The sequence below is a fragment of the Ornithorhynchus anatinus genome, chromosome 12 (assembly GCF_004115215.2).
Source record: "Ornithorhynchus anatinus isolate Pmale09 chromosome 12, mOrnAna1.pri.v4, whole genome shotgun sequence".
Taxonomy (NCBI): Eukaryota; Metazoa; Chordata; class Mammalia; order Monotremata; family Ornithorhynchidae; genus Ornithorhynchus; species Ornithorhynchus anatinus.
The window spans coordinates 8,674,047-8,686,217 of record NC_041739.1 but is presented as its reverse complement, the minus strand read 5'-3'; the positions used below and the strand labels follow the sequence as shown (position 1 = coordinate 8,686,217).

General features: G+C 40.6%; 1 protein-coding gene and 1 non-coding gene across 3 annotated transcripts in view; one reads left to right on the top strand and one right to left on the bottom strand.

Moving 5' to 3' along the window:
- GALNTL6 (polypeptide N-acetylgalactosaminyltransferase like 6) overlaps positions 1-12,171 on the top strand; it is a 772,653-nt gene that overhangs the window by 166,608 nt on the left and 593,874 nt on the right. The gene's annotated exons all lie outside the window — the stretch shown is intronic.
- LOC114815802 lies at positions 8,270-8,407 on the bottom strand. Its single transcript, XR_003763604.1, has one exon. It is a non-coding gene; the product is annotated as a small nucleolar RNA SNORA7 (small nucleolar RNA).

Genomic DNA, 12,171 nt, shown 5'->3' with positions numbered 1-12,171 from the left:
ACTCCTTGTGGGCAGGGAATATATCTATCAATTCTGTTGTGGTATCCCAAACACATAGAACAGTGTTCTGCACACAGTAAGTGCTTAATAAATACCATTCATTTATTGACTGATTGGTTGGGCGCTAATTTTATGCAGAGCACCATACCACGTGCCTTAAATATGTTTAGCAAGGAAATAAATTATTTCCAAAGATATTGGCATCTCCTGGGATTAGTAATATAGTAACAGACACACTGGAATCTGACAGTTTCATGGAATTTTGTAGCTGGACAAAACACTTTGCTCTGTTTTCAGAAGATGTCTTTCCAGCTCTTTTTGGATTAATAATAAATGAGAGACCTGGCACTCATATCACCGATATACACAAGGGAAAGAAGAAGAAGCAAGGAAAGAGTCCTTGCTTTCCAATAACCCCTTCTTTGGTAGAGAGAAAATTTGTCAATTAAAAAAATCTATTATGTGTGTTATTTAAAAGGGTGATGCTAAAAGAATTGAAGGACTCTGACTAACCAATACCTATAGCACTCTACTTCTCTCTTTATATAAGGGGTATGTTGCATGTACTTCCTATTTTCCCCCAGCACGGATTTTTAGATCACACATTCGTGACTCACAGCAAATCTAAATCTCATTGCAAATATCTCACACTTTCCTTGTGAGCCATGGAAATCATGCTACTAGAGCTTCCGTTCGGGTCTGCTCACAAAAAAAAAAAAGGGACTCACCCTCTCATTTGATTCCAAAGGACCTGCCATTTGTGTCGACGTTGAAATAGGTGCTCCCTATTTCTGACCGTTAAGGCAACCATAAGCGTTGTTCAGGTGCTCCGTGTCCAAATGTGGGGCTGTGTTTCCCGGCCTCCTAGACTCTGAGTTTTGCAAGCATGGTGTAAGTCGTGTGATTGTCTCAAAAATGAGCAGACACAATCAATCAATCACTTATTGAGCTCTTACTGTGTGCAGTGTACTGATGATAATGGTATTTAAGTGCTTACTATGTATCAAGCACTGCTCTAAGCATTAGGGTATATAGATACACGCTTGCCAGGTTGGACACAGTCCCTGTCCCACATTAGGCTCACAATCTTAATCCCCAGTTTGCAGATGAGGTAATTGAGACAGAGAGATGTTTGACTTGTCCAAGGTCACACAACAGACAAGTAGCGGATCCGGTATTATAACCCAGGTCCTTCTGACTCCCAGGCCTGTGCTCTATCCACTGTACTAAGCACTTAGAAGAGTATAATATAACAGGTCCATAGACACGTTCCGTGCCCCCAAAGTACATTTCTAGACAGTGGTTTCCTGGTTGTATGCATCTCCCAATAAATTGTAAGCTTCTTGAGGGCAGGAATTAGCTCTACTGTATCTATTTGTATTGCTCTTTCCCAAGTGCTTAGTACTGCATTTTGCACCTAACAAATGCTCAATTAATACCATTGATTACTCGATTTCTAGTGTTGTTGCTACTCTTAGCTCTGCTCCTTTGGTTCATGCTATGCTAAAAATTCCTAAATCTCTTTAAAGAGAAATATCAAGTCAGGCTCAGCCCTGTGTTATAAAACCCTAATTCTTTGGAGTCTGTTTCTCTAATTTAGCTATTTTTTGTGTGTCCCTGCACTACACTTTGTGACCCTGTAAAAATAGTAATAATGGTGTTTGTTGAGCACCTACTATGTGCCAAGCACTGTTCTAAGTGCTGGGGTTAGGTATTCAGGTTGTCCCACATGGGGCTCACAGTCTTAATCCCCATTTTACAGATGAGGTAACTGAGGCACAGAGAAGGGAAGTGAGAAGGGAAGTGACTTGCACCAAGTCACAAAACTGATGAGTGGCAGAGCTGGGATTAGAACCCATGACCTCTGACTCCCAAGACCGTGCTCTTTCCACTAAGCCATGCAACATTTACTGGTGTCAGGACTGATGTTGAAGCTTGGTTCTTAGGCAATTCTAGGTAAAATCCACGATCGATGTGAGGATTCCTAGGCACTTAATGTGGAAGCTATGTTGAAATGTGCTTACTGTGGAGATGGTGAAGCATAGCCTCAATTTGTATTTGTCACTATCATTATGACAACTGATTCTTTTTGCAGCACGAGTATCTAATGAAAGGAATGAGAGCATCAGAAATATGTTTGAGTCCAGGATATTCTTTCCTCTTAAAGTAGGATCACAGGCCTTCCCATTCCCATGGAGAGGGAAGTGTTGTTGTGAAATGCCCACATCTTGGCATTATCTTGGGGTTAAGCAGCATTCATGTCAATATTGAGAGAATTCATTTTCCTGAGCCATGAGAAGTGGAGAGATGGTTTGAACTGAGTTTCTCTGGTTGAGATTGATCATTGGGAACTTTTCCTGCTACTGCATCCTGCTATTTCCACTCTTGGATAACAACCTCAGCAGCTGATTTTTGTAAGTTTTGAAATTCAGATTCAGATCAGCCCCATTTTAGAGAGAATTTCTGTTGGAATCCACAAAGTGGTCTCTGAATTACAGTCCACATGGCTGATTTCTTATCGGCTCTGGACTCTTAGAAGTTTTTCTTTTTTATCATACTTAATTCTGTGAGTGAATTAGAAATGGAAGTTGACCTGTTTTTGTCACCTGCATTTCCTAAAAGAAAAGTGAATCAAGATCCAAATAGATAACTGATCAGAAAGAAGTTAGTTCCACTTCTTTTGTGCTAAAATTGGTTCTGTTAGGCCACTGTGAAGTACGGCCATATCAAGAAGAAAAAAATTAAAGTTCGTCATTTTTCCCTCCACAGTATTTACCACTTATTCTCCACGAAAGAGCTGCCATCCTGATTCAAGCTCTTACCATCTAGCAGCTTGACTGCTATATCATCTTCCTCCTGACCTCCCTGACTCTAAACTCTCCTCTCTGAAGTCTATACTATATTCTGCCTCCTGAAACTCTCTCTACGTCATTTAACTCACACCTCTCCTCTCCTCCCAAATCCTTCAGTGGTTACCAATTACCCTCTGCACCAAGAAGAAACTTCTAACTGTTGGCTTCAAGGCTCTCTACCAGGATTCATTCTTCTGCTTAACTATCTTTACTCTTCACCTGCAGTTCTCCAACCTTCCATCTTGGCTTCTCTCAAGGGAACTTTCTCACTGTATTTGTTTTTGACTATCGCTTCTCCAGATCTTAGCTCATTCCACTGTTCTTACCTGTGCTTTGTAAACGGTAGACGCTCAATAAATAAGATCAAATGAATGAAGGTAACACCCTCCCTATTCGAATCCATCAGAATACAGCTCTCTCCATCTTTAAACATTTCCTGTAAAGTATCTCATCCGTAAGGCAAATAATTTCACCAATAAATTGCCACTCCCCCCATGTACAGGAAAACTAATAGATACCCTTAGCCGTTATGTCCTTTAGCCCCTCCTAGCCCTACAGCACTTATGTACATATCTAAAATTAATTTATATTAATATCTGTCTCCTCCTCTAGACTGTAAGCTCATTGTGGGTGGGAAATGTGTCTATTGCTATATTTTACTCTCCCAAGCACTTAATACAGTACTCTGCACAGAGTAAGCACTAAATACATATGATTGACAGACTGACTATACATCAATTTGCAAATGTGACTCATTTTCTCACTTATTTACCTCTTCATCTTTCTAAGCTCTCGGTAGAATAATGATTGAGGTATTTTTTAGGGATTTACCATCTGTCAACCATTCTACTAAATGCTGGGATAGATTTAGACTGTGAGCCCGTCATTGGGCAGGGATTGTCTCTATCTGTTGCCAAATTGTACATTCCAAGCACTTAGTACAGTGCTCTGCACATAGTAAGCACTCAATAAATACTATTGAATGAATAAAATAACCAGGTCAGGCACAGTTCTGTTCAATGTGAGGCTCACAGTCTAAGTGGGAGGGAGAACTGGTGTGATAACCTCATTTTACAGGTGAGGAAACTGAGATACAGAGAAGTTAAATGACTTGTTCAGGCTCCTACAGGTGGCAAGTGGAAAAGCTATAATTAGAACCTAGATCCACTGACCTCCAGCCCCATGCTCTTTCCACTAGACCACACTGCCATCATCAGTTGAGTGTTCTTTCCTTGCTTTCACTATTTATAAATAATTTACTTCTACCTACTACTCCCTTTAGATTTTTAGTTTCTTGAGGAAAAGTTCATGTATTTTTACTATACTCTTCCAACCATTGAGTACAGAGATATGCACACACAGGAAGCATACAATATATACTATTGATGAATTGAATGTGGCACAAGTTAAGAAGCAAACTGTGATTCGCAGACAAGTGCACGTATATGTGAGTTTCTTCAACACCCACCCTCCGCAGCAGATTCACAGCCCTTAATCTACTTTCATTAACGAACCACTTTCTGGACGTGGAGAAATTAGAATTGTCCCTCTCTTCTGCAAAATCTTCCGAGACAGATGAGGTAGGTCCCATCGATTTCTGGCCACTGAGATGAAGAAGAGATGGAAGAGGCTGGTGGGAAGCTGAGTGTGAAAGCTTAATTTTTCATTGGCCCTGTCTTTTGTGGGAAAAGCAGGAGAGAGGTAGGAGGCTGAACAGATCCATGGATAAAGGCAGGGAGTTTCCGCAGCACTGCCTTATGTCCCACACAAAAGACAAAAGATGTGATATAATGCCGCTGACCAAAGTTGACTTCAAATTGGACCCTGGGTCTTCACCTGGAGACTGAAAGTTCTGGCTTCACATGACACACCTTCCAAAATGTTATTGGAGGAACTTTAGCTCCCTAAGTGCTTTGATACTCACCTAAGCTCCAGAGCCCTTCTGCACATATTCTTATACCCTGACATTTATTATTAATAATTGATTTTAGTGTCTGTCTTCCCCAGCTAGCTTGAAAGCCCACTGAGTTTAGGGCTCATGTCTACTATCTAATAGTACCCTCCCAAACAGTTATTATTCAATTCATTCCGTTGTATTTATTGAGCGCTTATTGGGTGCAGAGCACTGTACTAAGCACTTGGAAAGGACAATACAGCAATAGAGATAAGCCCTCTATCTGTAATTTATTTTATTGTCTGTGTCTCTGGTTTGACCGTAAGCTCCTGCAGGGTGGGGATTGTGTTTACCCACTCTATTTTATTGTACTCTCCCAAATGTTTGGTTCAGTGCTCTGTACACCGTGAGCACTCAATAAATATCATTGATTGATAAGTGCTCTATCAATGATATTTATTGAGCTCTTACTATATGCAGAGCACTATCCAAGTGCTTGGGAGAGAAGAATACAACAGAGTTGGTAGACATGTTCCTTGCCCACAATGAACTCACACTATTCCTTCCCCCACAGCACTTATGTACATATCTTTAAACTTGTTTCTTCTCCTTCCTGTAATTGATTTTCGTGTCTGTCTCCCCCAGCTAGCTTGAAAGCCCACTGAGTTTAGGGTTCATGTCTACTCACTAATGATAACCTCCCAAACAATTATTATTCATTCATTCAATTGTATTTATTGAGCACTTACTGGTGCAGAGCACTGTACTAAGCCCTTGAAAAGTACAATAGGGCAATAAAGAGAGACAATCCCTGCCCACAGTGGGCTGCACAGAGTAAGCCCATGGTAAATACTATTAATTAATTGATTGGTTGGTTGAAGAGAGCATATTGAGCCAAAGTTCACTCTAGGATCAGGGAACTGATTGGAACTCTTCCAACTTGTCAGAATGAAACAGGAAGATTTTAGGCCAATTTCCTAGATGTTTGGGTGTGATAAAATGCAATCAGCTGCTTCTAGAAGCCCTCTGGGCTCTGTCAAGTTCACATGCATATTTGGCCAGCCGAGAGACCTAATCTCCCAAAGAGCCACTGCCTTCCTCGCTAAATTAATTATGGATTTTTGAACATCTCAGCAGCACCGTTTGCTCGGGTCTTGAGGTGATGTCGATTTTTAACAAAACCAACCCAAGCAAATGATGCCATGTAACTGGTGGACATTAATGGCTATAAGAAGCCTTTTTGCTACTATTGCTGCTTGTCAATTTTGGCTTAGTGGATAGAGAACGGGTTTGGGAGTCAGAAAGTCATGGGTTCTAATCCCAGCACCATCACTTGTCTGCTCTGAGACATTGGGCATATCACTTCATTTCTCTCATCTGTAAAAAGGGGACTGAGACTGTGAGCCCCATATGGGACAGGGACTGTGTCCAACTTGATGTGCTTGAATCCACCCCAGTGCTTAGTTCAGCGCTGAACAAATACCATTTTCATTTTCTGGAAGACAAGGAAATCACTATAAAAATATCCTCTCAGTAAGTACGGGTGCCTGACTGAGTGCCACTCCACTTTTATCTTCTAATTTCATGGAGACACAAAATCCTGCTTATATATATTTGAGCCGATATCCACAACCTTAAGTGAATCAATCAGTTGTACTTATTGAGCACTCACTGTGTTCAGAGTACTGGACTAAGTGTTTGGCAGAGTATAATAATGATAATGGCATTTCTAAGCATTTACTATGTACCAAGCACTTGTTCTAAGCTCTGGATGCATTTTAGAATTGGTAAGAACACTCCCTGTCCTCAAGGACCTTACAAGGTAACCCAAGTCAGGGCTACAGACATTACCATGAATACTAATGACAGGTTGGAATTTGCTGATAATATTTCAGTGGACATAGAAACCAATCATTTTTTTTTCATTCATTCGTTCTTATTGAGAGGTCACACTGGGTGCAGAGTTGGTAGACATGTTCCCTGCCCACAGCGAGCTTATAGTCCAGAGGGGAAAGTGAAGTTTGAGATGGAGGACATCTTAACGATTTGTAGTATTTGTTAAGTGCTTACTATATGCCGGGCACTGAACTAAGCTCTGGGGCAGATACAAACAGTCCCAATGCAACATGGGGCTCACTGACTTCACCCCCACTGCCCAGATGAGTTAACTGAGGCACAGGGAAGTGAAGGTGACTTCCCCAAAGTTACACAGAAAACAAAGTGGCATAGCCAGGATCAGAACCCCTGTCCTTCTGACTTCCAGGCCTGTTCTCTGGAAGTCAGAAGGACAAGGGTTCTTCATGAGGCGTCATTTTCCCTACTAAACAGGTAGTTTCAATACATTAGATCTATCCTTCAAAGGCTTGTGGCAGGGCAGTAAAAACTTACTCTGTGCTTCATAGGCACAGCTTTTTAATTATATTATGTTTCACAGGCCATTAGATCATAATGTGGATTAGATCCCTCTGCCACTTTATTAAATACAAAAGTGCTAGCGTATTAGCCTGAAGTCAGCTGCTGCTGGCCTAGTAAAGTCTCCTAACATTTGAAATTTGCTCATTTCACTCCATCTGTGGATTTATGCTACAGTGCCGCCCACTCTTCCCCTACTCAAGACTTAAATTTCAACACATACATCCAGCAGGAAGAATTCCCTGAGGGTTCCAGGGGTGTTGACCATCATCTTATGTCTCTGTGGCCAGTCTTAGTTGTTGATCTATAGAAAGGGTCACTCGACATGGTAGAAGTCTGGAGGTGCAGTAGCTAAAACAGAGGAAAGAGTGTGGCTTCATGGAAAGGGCCTGGGAGTCAAAGGACCTAGGTTCAAATTCCAGCTCTGCTACTTACTTGCTATGTGACCTTGGGCAACTCTCCTAACTTTTCTCTGCTTCAGTTTCCTCATCTGTAAACTGGGGATTAAATTCTACTCCCTCCTACTTAGACTGTGAGCCCCATGAGGGACAGGGACTATTTCAGACCTGATCATTGTGTATCTTACTCCAGCATTTAGTTTAGTGCTTGACATACTAAGTGTCTCATAAGTGCCATGATAATAATAATGCATATGAATTATCTCTACATTTGACTTTGAACAATAATTAAGTTATTAAATATAAAATTATAATTATTGAAATTATTGTTATTATTTAAGTCAAAGATGGAGAGAAGCCATATGTGTCTTACACAAACCTTAAAAACGCTTTCAAATTCACATCTGGGATGTATTTTAACTGACCGAGAGCAATCTGACTCCTAATTAGAGAAAATCAGATATTTATGAATTTCTAGTCAAGGAAGGATTTATCTTATGTTGTCAAGTCATCTCCAACCCATAACGATGCCATGGACACATCTTTCCCAGAATGCCCCATCTCTATTTGCAATCGTTCTGATAGGGTATCCATAGAGTTTTCTCGGTAAAAATACAGAAATGATTTACCACCGCCTTCTTCTGTGTGGTAAACTTGAGTCTCCACCCTCGACTCTCTCCCCTGCTGCAGCTGCCCAGCACAGGTGAGTTTTGACTTGTAGCAGATTGTCTTCCACTACCTAGCCACTGTCCATGCTAGGAATGGAATGGACAGGCCTCTGCTTGACTCTCCCTCCTGTAGTTGAAAGTGGTAGAGTAATGCAAATTCTCCAGGTGCAACCCTGAGAGGGGAAGAAAGGACTTAGAGGGAGCTAAAATGAATTGGCTTATCCTAGCTGAAAATGACTCTACCTTGAAGCTTTTGTGGTAAATATTTTTGAAGTTGAAGGAGGCAGTCTAGAGCAGTGGGCAGGTTGTAATCCCAGCTCTACCACTGACAAGTCACTTTACTTCTCTGTACCTCAGTTTCCTCAGCTGTAAAATGGAATGGCATACCTGTTCTCTTTGTCTGCTAAATTGTGAGCCTTTCTTGGGACAGAGGCTGTGTCCGATGTGATGATATTATATCTACCACAGAGCTTGCCACATATGTTTAATGTTTCACTATTAGAAATTATTATTCCAAATTCCTCAGTTCAGTGTGAGTGAATTCCTTTTAGCAACAGCAATTGTAGTCTGAATAAGCATGTTCTCTTAACATTCTTTTTCCTCACAAAAACCTGATTCATTCATGCAATCTAGAATACCTATGTTTTACTCAGATGGCTATTTATGGATCTTCATGAATATTCCAGATGCAGATGAACATAGATTCCATGGATGGAAAACACAGAAGTCTGATTTTTATCTTTTGGGAGTTCAGGAACAGGGGATTCAAATATGAAAAGTTCAGTGTACATACAAAAAATTGTGATTAGTACTTATTCTTTAGCTGGAAAAGCTGATTAGCCAGAAAGAGGATTGGTCTGAGCTGAGAAGTAAGGAGTAATCATTTTTACTTGAGATTCTTTAAAGCTACATCATGGGGGTAAGCGCAAGGTTTCTCAAAACCATGAAAATCATAAAAACATTGATTGGTCAGTCTAGTCAGTCATGAATCTTTATTAAATATTTACTCCGCTCAGAGCACTGTGCAAAGCTCTTGGGAGAGAACAATAGAATAGGTAGAAGTGATCTCAGACCTCAAGGGTCTTACTGGGGGAGCTTATAGTCTAGCATCTCTTATTCTATTAAATAGTGAATCTGAAGGGAAAGGACTCATAACTCTGCCTTATGCTCATTTCTAGACAATAAGCTCATTGTGGGAAGGGAACATGTCTGCTAACTCTATTGTTTGTACTCTCCCAAGCACTTAGCACAGAGCTCTTCAGATAGTAAGTACTCAATAAACATTGACTGATTGATTGCTATGAGTTATTTCTTGTCTCAAGAGCTTCCATAGATTAAATGACGAGGAAAAGATCCCCGCTGAGGCCTGAAATTCTTGGTTTCCATCAACTTTAAAGGGAGAGTGAAACTGGAAGAGAAAATAGTCCTTAAAACGGAGTTGAAGTGTTGAATAAATCAGCATTATATTCTCTTTTAGAAGGGAAAAAGCAGAAATATGTCATATTGTTCCTTTTCTCATTTCAGTTCCCCACCTTTATGGAACTTGTCCAAATGAGCAGCCTCCATGAACACAGTGAGATGACTTCTATCTAGCTGTATTCCACAGGAGAACCTGCCAAATTCAGACCTTGATTGGTTACGGTAGAAACCCTTGGCAGGCAGCATGGCCTAGTGGAAAGAGCATCGGGCTGAGACTTGGGAGACCCTGTTCTATTCCCAGTGGCACCACTTGCCTGCTGTGTGTTCTTGGGCAAGTTACTTAGCCACTCTGGACTCCAGTTTCCTCATCTGTAAACACAAGCCTCTTGGGGGCAGGGAAACTGTTAACTCTATTATACTCTCCCAAAGACTTAGTGTGTCAAGAATGACTGCTCAATAAATACCACTGATTGACTGACATTGAAAAACCTATTCTTTCTCTTTGAGTGCAAACTCCATGTGGTGTAGGGACTGTGTCCGATCTTTCTGAAACTAACCCCAGTGCTTATCACAGTGCTCAGCACATAGTAAATACTTGAAAAATATCATTATTATTGGGTTTTGGGGAGTCTGATCCCAGCCAATTCTCCCCTTGTGCTTAATTATATTATTTAACAGGGAAAAAAAATCAACATTTATCATCTCAGGACTTTCTAGGACATTTTTCTATCATTCTTTCTCTTTCAGGATTCAAACATCCCACCCTGACAATGTTACGAAAATAATCCGCACGCAATCTTTAATCCAATTTTCTGTGTCAGATAAATTCTTTAAGGTTCTACAGTTCACTGCTTTGAGTTTATTCCACTGTTTGAAAGAAGAATTCCGAAGTAGAGTGATTACATATGCCCCTGGCAATGGGCTCTCTGCAGATCCCTGCACACTTTCTTTCTGGGCATTTCTGGCCCACCCATTTCACAATTCTTGCCTTTTAGTTCTGCAGTGAGACTGAGTAAAATGCATCAGCATTAGACCAGATTAGTCATCTTGGCTATACTTTGCAATGTTGTGGGTTTTTTTTCTTAAATTGGTATTATTCGATACCGTCCCATGAGTTAGCCACCATATTCAATTCAATTTTTAGGTGTGGGTAGAGTTTGAATTGGGGTAAAATCTTGGGCCATGCAGATGGAAGCCAGATCATTAACTTCACCAGGATTTATTGATTGCCTCTAAATTCTGAAACTGTACTGGACGCTCGGGAACAGATAATACAAGTAGTCCATGTGAAATACAAATTCCAAATCTTTATGATATCATTCAGTACACACCCAAATATTTATGGGCATGTATAAAGATGAAACTAATAAGCATGGTACCTAACTACAAGCTGTTAAAATTTAGCTAACACCATGTAAGATGCACTGATTACTCCATTCTCTTTCAGGAAATTAGAGAATGTCTAGAGAAGCAGCGTGGCTCAGTGGAAAGAGCCTGTGCTTGGGAGTCAGAGCTCATGGGTTCAAATCCCAGCTCTGCCACTTGTCAGCTGTGTGACTGTGGGCAAGTCACTTAACCTCTCTGTGCCTCAGTTACCTCATCTGTAAAATGGGGATGAAGACTGTGAGCGTCACATGGGACAACCTGATTAGCCTGTATCTACCCCAGTGCTTAGAACAGTGCTCTGCACATAGTAACTGCTTAACAAATGCCAACATTATTATTATTACTGAAGAAAGATCAGGATGAGCCCAAGTCCCTAATTTTGACAGATTAATACTAACAGTGTTATTACTGATATTTATTAAACTTCACACTAAACACTGGGGCATTTATCTGAAAACCAATTCAATCATGATCCCTGGATGACATAGGGTTTATAATCTAAAGGGAGAGGACAAGCTGTAACAGTAAAAATCTAATCCACTCAAGAAATGTTCTCTGTGCTTGCTTTCCTGGAGAGCTTACCTACTTGCATAATTTCAATTAACATTTCTACATGGGTGATCCTAAATCCACTTTGCAGCAACTTATCACCACATCTACAATTCTGCATTTTCTCTTGGCTCTAGGATATCTCCTCTTTGATTTTCTGCCAGCACTGCAAATTCAGTATGTTTAAAGCTGAGTTTCCATTCTTCCCTTCTGTGTCCATTTCTTCTCCTAACTTTCCTATCACTGTAGATACCAACACCATCCTCCTGCCCCAGAAATCTGAAATCTTGGTGTTACCTATACTCCTCACTGTGTTTCACCTATCATAGTCAATCAACTGCTAAATCCTGCTGTGTCTTTCTCCACATTTCCCACCTCCAACTTTTCCTATCCTTCCATGCGCCTACTCTGGTCTAAGTTCTTGTTATGTATAATATGAATATTTATATTAATGTCTGTCTTCCCATCTCACTGCAAGCTCACTGTAGGCAGGGAATATGTCTGTTGTTTTATTCTCTCCCAAGGATTTGAAAGAGTGTTCTGCACAGAGAAAGCTCTCAAAAATACCATTGGTTGATTGACTATTGACTGAT